A 17,643-nucleotide genomic window follows, 5' to 3' on the forward strand; every position below is an offset into this window, starting at 1 on the left:
CTAAAAAGTCCCTGATTCTTCCTAGTTCATAAAACACACATAATTATACTCTGTAAGAACAGAAAGCTTAAGGATTTTCCCATCCCTTTTTCAGGGCAAGGAACTGGGCAAATCTTTACAACTTAAGCTGGAGTCTTTTCCAGATACATACAAATTATCCAAGTTCTAGTGTCCAAAACTGAAAAACAAAAAACCCAAATATCTGCAGTCAAACATATACTCCCACCAAGTTGCAAATACATCTCTCAAATTAGACTCCATGGCCTGCATTTCTTTTTTCTTCCTGCACCACCGTTTGCTTAGGTGCTAGAAATTTGCAATTTCCTATATGGTAGCCACTAGCCAAGTGTGGCTATTTAAATATGTTATTTAATTTATTTATTTATCTATTTACATCTTTAGTGGAATATAATTGCTTTACAACGGTGTGTTAGTTTCTGCTGTATAACAAAGTGAGTCATCTATACGTATACATATATCCCCACATCCCCTCCCTCTGGCGTCTCCCTCCTGCCCTCCCTATCCGACCTCTCTAGGTGGTCACAGAGCACTGAGCTGATCTCCCTGGGCTATGAGGCGGCTTCCCACTAGCTATCTATTTTACATTTGGTAGTGTATATATGACCCTGCCACTCTCTCAATTCGTTCCAGCTTATCCTTCCCCCTCCCCATGTCCTCAAGTCCATTCTCTATGTCTGCGTCTTTATTCCTGTCGTGCCCTTAAGTTTGTCAGAACCATTTTTTTTTAGATTCCATATATATGTGTTAGCATATGATATTTGCTTTTCTCTTTCTGACTTACTTCACTCTGTATGACAGACTCTAGGCCCATCCACCTCACTGCAAATAACTCAATTTCATTTCTTTTTATGGCTGAGTAATATTCCATTGTATATATATGCCACATCTTCTTTATCCATTCATCTGTCGATGGACACGTAGGTTGCTTCCAAGTCCTGGCTATTGTAAATAGTGCTGCAATGAACACTGTGGTACATGACTCTTTTTGAATTATGGTTTTCTCAGGGTATATGTGCAGTAGTGGGATTGTTGGGTCATATGGTAGTTCTATTTGTAGTTTTATAAGGAACCTCCATACTGTTCTCCACAGTGGCTGTATCAATTCACATTCCCACCAACAGTGCAAGAGGGTTCCCTTTTCTCCATACCCTCTACAGCATTTATTGTTTATAGATTTTTTGATGATGGCCATTCTGACCAGTGTGAGGTGATAGCTCATTGTAGTTTTGATTTGCATTTCTCTAATAAATAGTGATGTTGAGCATCCTTTCATGTGTTTGTTGGCAATCTGTATATCTTCTTTGGAGAAATGTCTATTTAGGTCTGCCATTTTTGGACTGTGTTGTTTGTTTTTTTGATAATGAGCTAGATGAGCTGCTTCTAAATTTTGGAGATTAATCCTTTATCAGTTGCTTCATTTGCAAATATCTTCTCCCATTCTGATGGTTATCTTTTCATCTTGTTTAGTTTCCTTTGCTGTGCAAAATCCTTTAAGTTTCATTAGGTCCCATTTGTTTATTTTTGTTTTTATTTCCATGTCTCTAGGAGGTGGGTCAAAAAGGATCTTGCTGTGATTTATGTCACAGAGTGTTCTGCCTATGTTTTCCTCTAAGAGTTTTATAATGTCTGGCCTTACATTTAGGTCTTTAATCCATTTTGAGTTTGTTTTTCTGTACAGTGTAAGGGAGTGTTCCAATTTCATTCTTTTACATGTAGCTGTCCAGTTTTTCCAGCACCACTTATTGAAGAGGATGTCTTTTCACCACAGTATATCCTTGCCTCCTTTATCAAAGATAAGGTGACCACATGTCCGTGGGTTTATCTCTGGGCTTTCTATCCTGTTCCATTGATTTATATTTCTGTTTTTGTGCCAGTACCATACTGTCTTGATTACTGTAGCTTTGCTGTATAGTCTGAAGTCCAGGACCCTGATTCCTCCAGCTCCATTTTTCTTTTTCAAGATTGCTTTGGCTATTCGGTGTCTTTTGTGTTTCCATACAAATTACGAAACTTTTTGTTCTAGTTCTGTGAAAAATACCATTGGTAGTTTGATAGGGATTGCATTGAATCTGTAGATTGCTTTGAGTAGTATAGTCATTTTCACAATGTTGATTCTTCCAATCCAAGAACATGGTTTATCTCTCCATCTGTTTGTATCATCTTTAATTTCTCTCATCAGTGTCTTTTAGTTTTCTGCATACAGGTCTTTTGTCTCTGAGGTCTCTGAGACTGTCCTCAATTCTTTTCATCCTTTTTTCTTTTCTTTTTTTTTTTTGCGGTACGTGGGCCTCTCACTGTTGTGGCCTCTCCCGTTGCAGAGCACAGGCTCCGGACATGCAGGCTCAGCGGCCACGGCTCACGGGCCCAGCCGCTCCGCGGCATGTGGGATCTTCCCAGACCAGGGCACGAACCCGTGTCCCCTGCATCGGCAGACGGACTCTCAACCACTGCGCCACCAGGGAAGCTCCTCCTTTTTTCTTTATTCTGCTCTGTGGTAGTTATTTCCACTATTTTATCTTCCAGGTCACTTATCCTTTCTTCTGCTTCAGTTATGCTGCTATTGATTCCTTCTAGAGAAGTTTTAATTTCATTTATTGTGTTGTTCATACTTGTTTGTTTGCTCTTTAGTTCTTCTGGGTCTTTGTTAAACATTTCTTGTATTTTATCCATTCTATTTCCAAGATTTTGGATCATCTTTACTGTCATTACTCTGAATTCTTTTTCAGGTCGACTGCCTATTTCCTCTTCATTTGTTTGGTCTGGTGGGTTTTTACCTTGCTCTTTCATCTGCTGTGTATTTCTCTGTCTTCTCATTTTGCTTAACTTACTGTGTTTGGGGTCTCCTTTTTCTCAGGCTGCAGGTTCGTAGTTCCCGTTGTTTTTGGTGTCTGCTCCCCGTGGGTAAGTTTGGTTCAGTGGATTGTGTAGGCTTCGTGGTGGAGGGGACTGGTGCCTGTGTTCTGGTGGATAAGGCTGGATCTTGTCTTTCTGGTGGCAGGACCACATGTGGTGGTATGTTTTGGGGTGTCTGTGAACTTATTATGATTTTAGGCAGCCTCTCTGCTAATGGGTGGGGCTATGTTCCTGTCTTGCTAGTTCTTTGGCATGGGGTGTCCTTCAGCATTGGAGCTTTCTGGTCATTGACTGGAGCTGGGTCTTAGCATTGAAATGGAGAGCTCTGGGAGAGCTCACTCCAATTGATACTACGTGTGGCCAGGAGGTCTCTTGTTGTCCAGTGTCCTGAACTCGGCTCTCCCACCTCAGAGGCTCAGGCCTGACACCCAGCCAGAGCACCAAGACCCTGTCAGCCACACAGTTTTCCCTCTTGGTGCTGGACTCTGTGTGGACCACTGCACCGTCCTCATCCCAGACGGATGCTTTCATGTAGGTAGATGCGGAAGGAATGTGTCACAACTGGTGGAGAGGCAGGGGGCTGGACAGCCCGATGAGCTCCAACAACGGCTGAAACAGTGCCAGTGAAACACATTGCAAGTTCTCCTAAATATGTTATTTTAAATTAAGTAAAATTAAATATTCAACTCCTCAGCACTATCTGCATTTAAAGTGCTCAGTAGCCACATGTGGCTAGTGGCTGTCATAGTGGTCAGTACAGACACAGAATGTCTCCATCACCACGGGATGTTCAGTTGGATAGAGTTACTTCCGATGTTTCTCTGTGCTACTAGGTACAAACCATTCATGGACAATGGGAAGGATTCCTTTTTTTATGATTTGATTCCAAGAATTTTAGAGCTAGAAGAAACACTGGAGTCAACCTAGTTCCTTCATGGTGATGTTAGTGATAGTTTACAGTTTCATAGCATCTGGGACTGGAGTTGGTCAATAAATGTATGCTGAGTGACTGAATGAAGGCTTTAGAGTTTATGGAGTGCTCATTTACAGAGCATTTCACTTGATATTTACCAAAACTTTGGGGTGGGCTGGGCTGCTGATTCCATTTTGAAGATGAAGACACTGAGGACTGTACAATTCGGCCAGTACCAAACCAGAAAAATTAAAAGATGAACTGAAAACCATGTTTCTTAATCTAAATTTAGGGAGGAAGATGAGCTGCAGAACAGACAGTTTCTGCTACATTTTCAGGAACACACAGCAGTTGATAGCAGAGCTAGGACTAAAATCCAGGTCTCCTGAAAGTGTGTCCAATGTTTTTCTAATTTACCATGACATCATGTGTAACTTTAGAACATATTTCTTACTTCTCTTTGCCAGAATTCTTTGTAGCTAGTTCTTAGCCTCTTCAACAAGGAATTTGTGTCTTTGGTAATAATCTTCTAGACACTGCCTTCAAACTACTTGTACATTATATTAACAATAACAACATTTATTACTAGATCTTACTATATGCTAAGCTCTAGTCTAAACACTTTACACTAATAATATCATTAAATTCTTTTCAGAGCCCTATGAGGTAGATTCTATTATCATCTTGTTTCAAAGGTGGGGAAACTGAGACATCAGGGGTTTGGGTAATTTATTCACAATTATCGGTGTAAACTCCTGTGGTATTATTCCAGAGCCTAAGGGAGGGAATCTTATGAGACTTGATGAAGAGAAATATCCCTGTGGGGCAACTGGAGGTTCCTAGAAGGGAATCACTGAGAAACCTACAAAAGTAGTCAACTAGAGAAAAAAGTGCACCAAAGAAAAAGAGATAGATTCAAACATCCTCCAAGTGCAGAGGGTCCTGATGCCAAATCATGGCAGCATCAGCCACATGAGACTGAGCTCTTTTCACCTGCTTGCCACCCCCTGGTCCCAGGCCTGGGGTGTAAATCAGCTGATGAGGACCAGGAGACCAAGAAGTAAACCACGGGGCTCCCTCTATCTCCTCTGGCTTCAGCAAAACTAAGAGACTCAAAGCACTACTGAGCCTGGGGCTGAGAATCTTTACTATCAGATAAGAGTTTAGAGTTTTGATTCTTGCACTGGAATGAAGATTTTATTTTTGAGGTACGTGGGCCTCTCACTGTTGTGGCCTCTCCCGTTGCGGAGCACAGGCTCCGGACGCACAGGCTCAGTGGCCATGGCGCACAGGCTTAGTTGCTCTGCGGCATGTGGGATCTTCCCGGACTGGGGCACAAACCCGTGTCCCGTGCATCGGCAGGCGGACTCTCAACCACTGCGCCACCAGGGAAGCCCTGGAATGAAGATTTTAATTCCTTGATTTGAGATTATTTTGAGGATGAAAAGTGATGGGGAGATTTTATAATTATCTGCAAGGTCTGAGATACGACCAAGATTTCATCCAAGTGGTGAATTCGAACATATAATGGGAGACAATAAAGTTGTCTTCTGCCTGCATGTCATTGAGCACAGCTACGTAAGAAAAGTGTTACAGAAGTTAAAAAGCGAAGTTTGCTGCCATCCAGGCTTTAGGACTTTCTAATTTTATCCATATCTCTACTCAGCTCAATTTGCCAACTCTCAGACTAAAGGCCGGGCTATTTTAAAAGTCTGAGGGGAAAATCTTCCACAATCTATGCTGCCCGACTTCTTTCTGGAATAGTAGCGAGGAAATGGATTTCTCCCAATGAAAATGTCGGGAGAGAGTTCGTGAGGGCCTGAGGCCTATGGCCAGACCCTGGTGAGAAGCTGCTTTGCCAGGCAACGTCCAACTTCCAAAATGAACCAAACCCACAAGGAACAGAAGAAGGACTCTCATCCCTCAGGTATTCTGAGACCCAGACCCTGAAGCAGAAACTTCCTCTACCACGTCACTCGGTGAGTACATATCCATCAGTAAGCTGAGAACAATAAGCTATATCAGGTATTAAAAGAGATAAGAGCTGTGGAGTAACAGGAACTTTATTCACTGCTGGTAGAAGTGCAAAATGGTACAGTTTGGCAGTTTCTTACAAGACCAAACATAACTGCACAATCCAGCAATCTCACTCCTTGCTATTTAGCCAAAGCAGCTGAAAATTCATATCCACACAAAAACCTGCACTAGATGTGTATAGCATATTTATTCATAACTGGCAAACATGAAAGGAACCAAGATGTCCTTTAGTAGGGGAATGGATCAATTCTGGTATAACCGGACCATGGAATGTTACCCAGCACTAAAAATAAACAAACTGTCAAGCCATGAAGACACAGAGGGAACTTCAATACATATTACTAAGTGAAAGAAGCCAATCTGAAAGGTTACATACTGTGTGACTGCAACTATGCGACATTCTGGAAAAGGCAAAACTATGGAGAAGGTAAGAAGATCAGTGGTTGCCTGTGGTTGGGGGGAAGGAGGGATAAAAAGGCAAAGCACAGAGGGTTTTAGGGCAGTGAAAATACTGTGATATTATAATGATGGATTTGTGTCATACATGTGTCTAAACCCATAGAATGTACAACACCAAGAGTGACCCCAATGTGAACCATGGACTAATGATGAGTCACTGTAGGTGCCTTGATTGAAACAAATGTGCCGCTTTGGTTCTGGATGTTGATAGTGGGGGACACTGTGTGGGAACGGGGGGTACATGAGAACTCTCGGTACTTTCCACTCAATTTCACAGTGAACCTAAAACTGCTCTAAAAAACAAACTACTAAAAATACATTAAGAAATCAAAAAGAGGGCTTCCCTGGTGGCGCAGTGGTTGAGAGTCCGCCTGCCGATGCAGGGGACGTGGGTTCGTGCCCCGGTTTGGGAAGATCCCACATGCCGCAGAGCGGCTGGGCCCATGAGCCATGGCCGCTGAGCCTGTGCGTCCGGAGCCTGTGCTCCACAGCGGGAGAGGCCACAGCAGTGAGAGGCAGGCGTACCGCAAAAAACAAAAACAAAACAAAAAAGAAGACCAAGATAAACGTGGAGTGGGAGGAACCCAGGATCCTGGCTGTTCTCTCTCCTTCTCTGTATCTCTGGCTGACTCTCTGTCTCTCTCGGGCTTTCCCTCTTCTTTTGCGTCACTTGGTCGTCATGGAAGATGGAAGTGGGCAACAGCTCTGGCCTGCTGAGTGTCTGCCTGTGTCCCAGGACTCCCAGAGTCTCTCTCCCACCACTGCACCTGCCCCGACCAGGGCCAAAGGAGAGAACTGGAATAATTTGAAAATGTAAAGCAGAGATGGAAAACCAGCAGCCTGAAAACAGGCCAAATTCTACCTGTAGATCTATTTTGTTGGCCAACATTTTGTTTTATCTTTTATTTTGAACCACTTGTTACAATTTCAAGTAGATGATTTTCACACAAAAACATTCACTTTTGGCTTTCTCCTTAAAAAAATCAGAACTAGTAACAGAGGGCTCAGATTTCCACAAAGCAGTAGTTGGCTAAAGCTGAGCTGTTTCATGTGCAGTCCCTCCCTGGCCCTGGAGGCAGGGAGGCTTGGGACCGCTGCTATAAAGGGTTGCATCTATTTAAACAATTATCTAGGGGCAGATATGCATTTTTTAAACTGTAAAATTCGTCTAGGATATGAAAAGCATAAACTAGGATATTACCGATCTGTTGTTCCCTATAGAAAAATTCTGAAATCTTCTAAAAAGGAAGCATTTATAAATGTGTCAATATCAGATGAGCTTCTGCCAACAGGCAGGCAGTGACTGAGCAAGAGGGAGTGGAGAGCCGAGAATCAGGGAATCTGAGATTTTATTTCTAGTTTGACCTTGACTCACTTGGGTGTCCTCAGAAGAGTCTCTTTAATTTCCTGAGCTACAATTTTATTATTTTAACAGTAGGGACTGGTGTAGCCAATGTTCCCCAAAGAGCATTTCTTGGCACACCCATCTCTTGAGTCTCTGTGAAAAGAGGGTTCCATTTCCACATAGTTTGGGAATGCGTTTATCCGGCTTTGGACAACTCTTCAATATAACCATTTTAAAGAATGCTCCTATGGGAATAAAACTTGGTTAACTTTGGTTAATCTAGTGCACTTTTGCAAACTGACTTGACAAAAGATAGCATTTATTAACTGCCCAGAACTTGCATCCAGTGGCTCACACATTGATGAGTCACAGCTACACTTGGATCGATCCAGCCTGTGTGTCCAAGGGTCTTGGGAAGGTTTTTAAGTATAGGTTTAGAATTTGAGGGATTTGCATTTCAGGATGTTTCTAATTCACTTGCATTTTATCCAATATTTTTTTCCTGGAGAGAGCACTCTATTTTTCTCCCTTGCTAAGATAACTGTGAAACAAATTAGCAATGGAAAGTATATTCTTTGCATTATCTGAATTTGATTTTCCAAGGTCTTCCTTCTCTAGACACAATGGGTGTTCATCCCTTCCTAAGTGACCATTATGCTGCTAAAATACTGAAGTCTGGCAAAAGCAGAGCTGTTATGGAAACATTAAGAAAACATAATTACTGTACAATGGCACCACCTAATTTGCATATTGTTGAAATGCATCTTGATGGGAAAAGGAAACAGTTTTCAGAAAATGTTTTCTGTGTCATGATTTCTATTCTCTTTGTTTCTCTTATCCACATGGGGTCAATCAGAATGCTTTACTACACCAATCTGAAATAAATCAGGATTTTAAAAAAAGCTACTTCCCATGAATGAGGCAAGCTTAACCTTTTATGGTATCTCAGGGGTGAGTTTGGGAGCCTCTGAAAAATATAGCTCCTTCTGGAGCACTAAATTCCTTGAAAGAGCTTGTGGAAATGCCATTTCCTTCCAGATGATGTGATACTCGCACGCAGGCATGGGGGAGGGAGTTAGCCTCTGAGCCGGGTGTGCCAGATATTAAGCAAACCATTCGGTGTTGTATGGATGAACTTAAGATTTATATCTTTAAAACAGTCTGAATGGCCAAATGCTGCATTTCACAGAACAATGATACATCATAGAGTACGTAGAAAAGGCTCTTGGAAAGGCAGGGGTGGAGGGTGTGGAAACCATGACAATTTGGAGACTGTGAACTTTTCAAGGCAGAGGTTGAGTCCTGATGATCTTTGAATCCCCAAGTAGCTGGTTGCTTGGAAGAACTGAGAACATATGGCCCCATGAAGAAAATGGAGATGTGAGAGCTGCAATGTGGAAGAAGCATCTGACTTTCTCTAGGGGAAAAAAATAGGGCTGGTAGGTGCAGATTACTGCTGTGTGATACTGGAGAATACCATGTCCCCTTCACCCTATTGTCTGCCAAAGACCTGCGATATTTCTCAAGGCAAAAAAGGACCTTAAGTGGATTTTCAGGAATTGATGTAGAATTACAAGATGGCTTTTGTGATGTGTTTCCCCTTCCTGTTGCTTCAACTAAATGCTTTAGAGTATCTCTGTTTTTTTCTACAGTATCTCTCTCCTTCTCTCCCCAGCAACTCCAATGATAAGCAAAATTTGGATTGTCAAATCACAAGGAGGTGAGTTAATCTGATATTATTAATCTAGGAAAACCCAAGAATGAGATGAGGCCCCTAATCAGACTCCTCATCCACGTCCTTTTTGCTACGTGGGACGCTGTGGTGACTGGGGAAAGCTATTGCAAATATCATAAAATTCAGCTTAAAAATATTTGTGAAAGTTTTCCTTCCCCAACCGTGCCTGAATTTGAACACAGCGTGGTTCCTATTCCACAGGAATGTAATGTGTTAATAGAGTCTCCCACGATCCTTCTAAATAGTCTTCTATCTTATTTGTAGGTAACCTTAGGCCCTGAAGGGATCACAACCATACGAAAATGGCAGGGGTCAGGCTGGTGTTCACATGTACATAGCAGTCCATAGCTGTGACATAAAAACCATAGAGGAGAAAGGTAAAAGTTGTAGAACTTGGAAACAAATAGAATCATCCAATAATGTGAGGGCACTGATCTTTTGACCTTGGAAATCTTCAAGCAAGGAGCCTGAAAGTCTAGCCAAAGCAGTGAGTAGTTTTATGATGTAAGAAACATTGGACTAATGGTCTGTTTCTGAGTTTCTATTATTCCAAATCACTAAAAAGCAATAATCAAACAACGAAACCACAGGAAGGGTAGATATCCTTCTAGCTGTTACCCATACAGGAAATCAGCTTTCGAGTCCATTACCAATGGCTGGCTCCATTCTCTGTCTAAACCTGAGAGGACTATCCATGATATTAAGACCCAGAAAGACCTAGGTTTGCTTTATCATGGGGACCAATTGCCTTCTGTCCTCTAGGGAGCAGAGTTTCTGGGAATAGATAGCAAAAATGTTGTGGGAAGGAATGAAATTCAGCAAACAACTATTGAGCTTCGACTTTGTACTAAGGACTATGCTAGATACGTCAGGAGATACAGACACGAATAGAGTCCCTTCCCTCTAAGACTTAACAGTCTAGTTGGGGAGACAGACACACACACACAGGAACACACATCTCTAATTCTTCATTCTCTTCTCATCCCTTTGTAAAGCTAACTGCTAAAATCATGGAGTCAGCCCCCAAAGAACCATTTTCCTCCTCTTATCCCCTCCTCCTACATCTTGACTAGTTTAGATTTATACCTCTGTATACTAAGTGGCCTTCAAACCTCCAAACCTTCCACTTCTAATGCGTTTACACTATGCCACCACTAGTCTAAGGATGTTACTCTCACCTGAAAAACGTCCTGACTCCCTACATCCTCCTCAAAACCCCAAGCTTGGCATTCAAGCCTTGCAGTTTTCTGTTGCAAACTATTTTCTATCACTACCTATCGCTGCCTCTGGGATATTAACTATGGCTGCCCTCTGTGATATACATGCACACATGGCCACCTCTAGGCCTTTTCTGATTATATTCTCCAGCTGAAATGTCTTTCTCCCAACCTCTAAATATTGAGATCTCACCATCCTTTGAGATCAGTTCAAACTCCACCTTCTCCATGAAGTCAGTCTCAATGATCTCACCTGGAAGTATCCATTCCTTTGTTGTAAGGGACCAGTGGCACTTGACTGTCCTTGTCTTATAGCAGTTTTCACACTCTAGCTTGAAATATATTTCAGTGTACAGAGTAAAACATTTGTAAAAGGTTATTTTAACTTAAAAAAGGTATGTAGCAAATGATAAAAGAAGCAAGATAAATGATGTGTTTTAAATTTATATACAATAGACTATTTCACATGTCATTCCATTCAATGGTTATTTGCCCCGGAATAGACCCAGATGGGAGATAAGAATAAATATTGGGTCCCACCCCCCATGGACTTGCTTTTAGGACATGCTGTAATACAAACATGTATCTTTAAACACTTGTCCCATACAGTTTACTGAGAGGTTCACATAGTGAACCTTGACTACAGAGGTGGGCATACAGCTTTTGCTGCGCCAGATGTAGTTCCCAAGGCAGAGACAGCACTGAGGATCACCAAATTTGATTTGATTTTCCTCTTTCTGGGAAGTCAACTCCTTCATATCCTACTCAACCAAAGAACTGATTATCTGTTCCAACTACTGGAAAACCTGGCTCTGTTAGACTTACTGAGCAAGACATCTTGGTCCTCAACACTGCCCACACCTTTCCTTGGGACCTCGTGCAGAATGCTGACTACAGGCATTTTGGGCCTCTGATGCTGACTTTAGAATCTCCTTCTTAACTAGGTGACTCTGTGATAGGTGTATCTTATCTCCCCAATTCGAATAGGACTCTTGAGCTTTGGAACAGGACCTCTGTCAACTCACAACAATACCCAATGCACTTTGGGCACTTAATAGATGTCTTCTGAATGAGGGAATGAACAAACTCTCAATTCTGAAGATGCCAGAGTTAAGGATTGCCCTTTAAACTTTTTTTTTTTTTTTTAAATTCTAGGAGTAACAATACCTTCAAATTGCCCCATCCTGTCTCTGCCACAAAAGCCACCTTGGACATTTACACAGCGGTTAGTCTAAGGCAAGGATCTCAGCTATGGCTGCAGAATAGAGTGAGGCTAACCTCCCCGCTTCTCCCCAACACTGCAATCCTGTCGGGTGCAACTAGGTGTCTTTCTTTCCTAAGAATAACATTTTAATGAAAGGGACTGAGACCCATTTTCCTGATAAACAGACAAGTAGCAGACGGTATAAGTGCCAAACTACCTAGAGAAGTTGGTGGAGTAATCAAGACGTTCTCCAGTCTCTGCCTTCTAGAGATGCTCTTTTCTCTGCTCTAAGACATACGATGCATCATGTAAAACTGATTCATGTTAATGATCGACCGCAAACAGGGCACAGCTGATGGCTGTTTCCTTATTTACCAACCTGTAGATCATCAATTTGTCATTCAGATGCACAAAGTGGGCTGTGTGGCAAATGACATGATATCGCCCAAACCATATTTCAGTTAAGAGACTGTCAACTCACTGAAAATGTGTGAAAATAAATCTACCCGATAAATATATTTTTGATCTGTTCCAGCGGGACATGATAAAAATGTCTCTGGGTAATTTTTTTTTTTTTTTTTTTTTTTTTTTTTGCGGTACACGGGCCTCTCACTGTTGTGGCCTCTCCCGTTGCGGAGCACAGGCTCCGGATGCGCAGGCTCAGCGGCCATGGCTCACGGGCCCAGCCGCTCCACGGCATGTGGGATCTTCCCAGACCGGGGCACGAACCTGTGTCCCCTGCATCGGCAGGCAGATTCTCAACCACTGCGCCACCAGGGGAGCCCTGTGGTTAAGTTTTATTGCAGATGAAAAGGAGAGGATGAGAGTCCATGGGGCAGGTTTGCAGGGCACATCGCCTGCAGGTTAGGTCTCTACTCCACTGCCCAACAGCTCTCCTTTTCTCCCTCCATTCTTCCCCTCAGATCTATCCAGTTGAATCATGAAGTGTCAGACTTGGAAGGGGCCTGATGTATCATTTTCTAGGATTGTGACCTGAAGCACATAAGCTTTGAAGGATGTTGAACCCACTAAATCTTTCTTGTGTCTATGCAATTTTTGGGTCCTTGGCTTCTGCAAGACTTTCAAAGAGGTCCATGACCCCGAAATAGTAATATTTAATTTTGACATTTTACATATGATGAAAGAAGACTCCTGGATAAAGGGTTTACTGCTATTCTTTCTAAGTTAAAGATACAGAACCAGAGCTGGTTCCCGGTTCCTAAGCCAGTACAGTTAGTGACCCAGAGCAATGTTACCTTGCAGAGTGGACAGTGGTTTCTACTGTTCAGGATTTCTCACTTTTCCTATTCTCCTTTTGTAATAAAGACCACAGAGGTGGGACATGGCTTAGGCTGGGCAAACATAGTTCTTATGGCAGAGATTGAGCCACCAGATAACCAAATTCACTTTCGTTTTCTTCTCCTTGGGCACATGGGAGAACTTTGTTATTTTCCAGCCTGCTTTGCTATTAGGTGGAATCATGTTACTTGGTGGGCTATGGATGAAAATGGTATTGCAATCTCCAATCACGGCCCTTAAAGACATCCTTTATAAACTTCTAGCTTTCTTCCCATGTCTCAGGACCTTGGAGGCCAGGTATTTAGATCAAGTGGTGTAAGAAGAAGGGAGCCTAGACCCCTGAGTTATTTGATGGAGGAGAGCCCTGCTGATACACACTGGTATTTGTATGATTAGAAATAAAGTTTGATCGGCTGAACCACGAAGGTGTGGGGAATGTTACCACAGTACAGCCTAGGCTACCTTCAGTAACATGGTGCTCCATTCCCCTGGCTCAGTCATTGGTCCAAGGGAGGGCATGTGACATTAAGATAACCAAAGGGAGACTCCTTGGCCTATCCAGCAGCTTTGCTGTAATAACAAACATCCTCAGTAGCTCAGTGGCTCAAAACAGCAAACATCTTCTTTTCATTCATGTTATACATCAGCAGATTAACGTTGGGTTTGGGCCTCTATGTATCTTTTCATTCTTGGACCCAGGCCAATGGAGCAGCCCTTGTAAGGGGTATGCCTGGTCTCATGACACAAGAGAAAAGCAAGAGGGCTGGCAGAAACCTGTGATGTCTCTTAAAGCTATAAAGCTTATGTTTGTAACTGACATACACTGTTCACTTTCATTCCAGGGTCTAAAGCACATCACATGGCCAAGCTCAAAGCCAATGAAGTGGGATGCAGGCTTATCCCATGAGAAGCCTGGCAAGTCCCATGGCAATGGATAGGGAGGTACAATCCTCTTATTGGGAGAATAATTATTTTGAATAATAATATAAAATGTTATACCTTGGATTGGTATATAAATGTTGGGAGAGAGAAATTCTATTCTGTCTGGAATCTACAGCTGTAATTGCTAATGTCCATGTTTGACATCCTGTGGAAGAGGCCCGTCAAAGGTGGGAGACATTAAGTATGACGCTCAAGAGAAGAAGGCAATAAGAGGATGCCAGGTGCACAGAGAGAGAGTCCTACTGGCTCAGAGCCCTCAGTTCAGGTGCTGAGACCCCAGGTTCCAAAGCTCATGCTTTGGTTCTATGAGTTACCTACCCCAGTATACTTCCCAGCCACACAAGTCAACAGAGTTGACTACCCTCTCCTTTACTTTATTTTCTATATTTTTGCCTCAGTTAGCTTCTCTAGAATTTCTGCCACTTGTAACTAAGAGAATCGTAAGTAATATAATTTATAAGACATATTATCACACAATACATATTTTGTAATTTATATTTGCCATGTAGAATTAAGGTTGATAGAATCAAATAAGGTTAGGGTCAAATCCACTTCATCTTTTTCTACTTATGTGATCTTGGGCAATGCCTCATTTTCTCCATCTGTAAAATGGGGCAACAATCCCTACCTCAGAGATGTAGGTTAACCTGCTCCTTTCTCGGCTTTTCCCATTTTGGAAAATGGCAACTCCAATGGTCCAGCTGAAAGCTCTGGAGATCCTGTTGGCTTGTTTCTTTCTATTATACATATTCTACATTCAATGCATTAGCAACTGTATTGAGAACTCAACCACTTCTCACCACTTTGACCACCATAGTCCAAGCCATCACCTCTTGCTGACTCTTACTGCCTTCTACTTTCTCTCCTGTGGTTTGTCACACAACAGAAGGAGTGAATCTTGTGAAACACAACTTACCTCACGGCACTTCCCTGCTCAGCGCGCCTCATCTCACTCAAGGAAATCCAAAATTCTAACCCCGACCAGAGCATGCGTGACCAGGATGCTCTCTTCCTTCTTGCCTTCACATCTACCGCTTGCTCTGCTGCACTCCAATCCCACCACACCTACCTCCATGCTATTCCTGGGACACAGTCAACATGTTCCTGCCTCAGGGCCTTAGCACCTCTGGCCCCTGTGCTTATACCGCTCTTCCCAGCATGTTTACTCCCTCCTTCCTTCCGATCTTTGCTCAAGAATGACATTGTCAGGCAGTCCTTCCCTGATCCCTTTATATAAAACAACAATCCTCCCCTCTCCCTGTCTGGGCTTTGCTCATTTTCATCAGGGCACTAGTACCACCTGAAATATTATATATTTATTAGTTTATTTCTGTAAGTTTTAGGAGAGCAGAGACTTTATTTTGTTAACTGTTTTATCTCCATATTTTGAAACTGCATAGATGCTTTGTAAATGTCATGAATATACAAACGAATACAATTATCTAGGGATTAACTTAAAGCACATAATATCTGTAAAACGCAGAGTGTGAGACTGAGCACATAGTACGACATGAAACTGTATCTATTATCTCAAGATATTTGTATGCTGAGCTTTTACTTTTGTCCACAGTCCTTCAAAGAACAGAGGCTGACCTGGGAGAGTTTGGCAGCAAGGCCCCTTCGGAAGCCCCTGAAACCACACATCATGAACAGCTGTCTCTGAAGTCTGCAGGATCGGCCCTGAGCTCCGGACAGCTGGGCTCCAGGGAGGAGAAATCAGGACTGACACCCTCCTGTCCCCAGTGACACCCAGCCTCAACCTTCCTTATCAGGGCCTCTCCAGCAGCTGCTCTGAACCTCAAGTAATGAAAATCTCAGGCAGAGACAACCCTGGAAGAGGATTATTAAATTCTAACAGGATGGCTGAAAATAGACAGAAATCCCCCAAATCTACCTTGCAGAGAAAACAGGCAGCAGCAGCTGTAGAGTGTAGGGAAGGGAAGAACCAGAACTATGAGCAAGAATCACAGTGAGAATTATCTCCATGGACGCTGAGGCTGGCTGCATCCAGGGGTGGTGGTGGAAGGGGTCATCATTTTAGAGCTCATGAGCCTCTGAAAGGCTAACTCCTTCCCCCTCCAGCCCTTCCAACACTATAATTCCAGTGGTCCTAGTTTTAACACATTCTGAGATTTCATTAGAGCTGTGCACAGAGATAGCAAGGGGTCTAAGCAGCGACTTCATCAGAGAGCCTATTATACGTTCCCTCGCACAGAGAGCCTATTGCACATTGTCTGATGACCACACAGGGATACTGTTTACACAGAGTGGCTTTATTCTAGCACAGATCCCACTGAAGAGCTCTAGGAGCCATTTACTGGCTGGCAGCAGCAACCGGAGAAGGAAAACCACAGTCGTAGACCTCTGCTCTGCTTTTCCTTCTCCCCGACTCAGTCCTTCCCTACTCAGCCCTCTGGGGGTGGGGTGGGGGGCTTCTTTTATATGTATCTGTGTTCTCATCTTCCATTTGCCTCTTCTCCCTCTGGCTCTCATTCCTCTCCCCTCATTTCCTTTCCCTCTGCCTCTCTCATCCCCCAGTGTTAGCACCTACTATCCACTGGAGGCTGGCATTGGCACCGTGACTATAACTAAGATGACCAGGACATACTTCCTGTCCTCACGGAGTCTGTGGTCCACTGCGGACTGCCTGTCTTTCAGGGAAAAGAAGAGGAAGCAGGAGAGCTAGAGGTGACATTCAGAGGAGGTGGGGAGTCAGGAAGCTTTATGAAAAGGCACGTGAAGGATGGATTTGGACTTGGAGAGACGGGGTGGGAAGACTCTTTGAGCTGGAAGGACTAATACACACAAAAGCCTGAAGCTAGGTCACCACTAGCGAACAGAGAGAAGTTAAATTTATCTTCGTAATAGCTAACATTTCTGGTACACCGACTTGATGTCAAACACGGAGCTAAGTCCGTGACATAGGCTACCTCATTGAATCCTCATGTACGCCTATGATGAATGAGCCCTTTTACAGCTGGAGACTATCTCATCCAAAGTCCCACACACAGTTAATGGTAGAATTAGAAATTAAACCCAGATGCATAACCCTGGGCTTTACTACTTTCTGAGGGGAGCAGTAGGAAATCTGTTTAAAACACAGAAGCAAAGGCGAGATGGTGAAGGATCTTGATCGCCAGAAGCAGTTTCCAATTGCCTTGGAAAGTAATGGCTGGGGGTGGGGAAGGGACTTAAAAGGGCTGAGCAAAGCATTAATAAGCTCTCATTTAACCTCTGTCTTACCCCCACCCCCGCCCCCGTAAATAGGCAAACAACACAAATAAATCTCCTTCACCACAGTTAACCATCTCCTATCCCTTTCATAATTCTATAGAACACTCAAGATAAAGGTACTTTTTTTTCATCACAGCTGTTTGATTTCTCTTTCACCCCTCCTTCCAAGTGTCTTTATTACTGTTTGATATTGTTACAGGGTATTTTAATACAGCTAGTTAAAACAGGATTTTAGAAATCCATATTTAACTGATGTTGGTCATGGCAGATCTTGTGGCAGTGGTTTGTTTTCTTTCTAGTGCATTACTTACTAATGAAGAAATTTTCTGGCTCAGAAATTGTGAGCTAATTATCATTTACATAGTTATATGGTAAACACATTCC

Source organism: Mesoplodon densirostris, chromosome 10, assembly GCF_025265405.1.
Source record: "Mesoplodon densirostris isolate mMesDen1 chromosome 10, mMesDen1 primary haplotype, whole genome shotgun sequence".
In the NCBI taxonomy this organism is placed as follows: domain Eukaryota; kingdom Metazoa; phylum Chordata; class Mammalia; order Artiodactyla; family Ziphiidae; genus Mesoplodon; species Mesoplodon densirostris.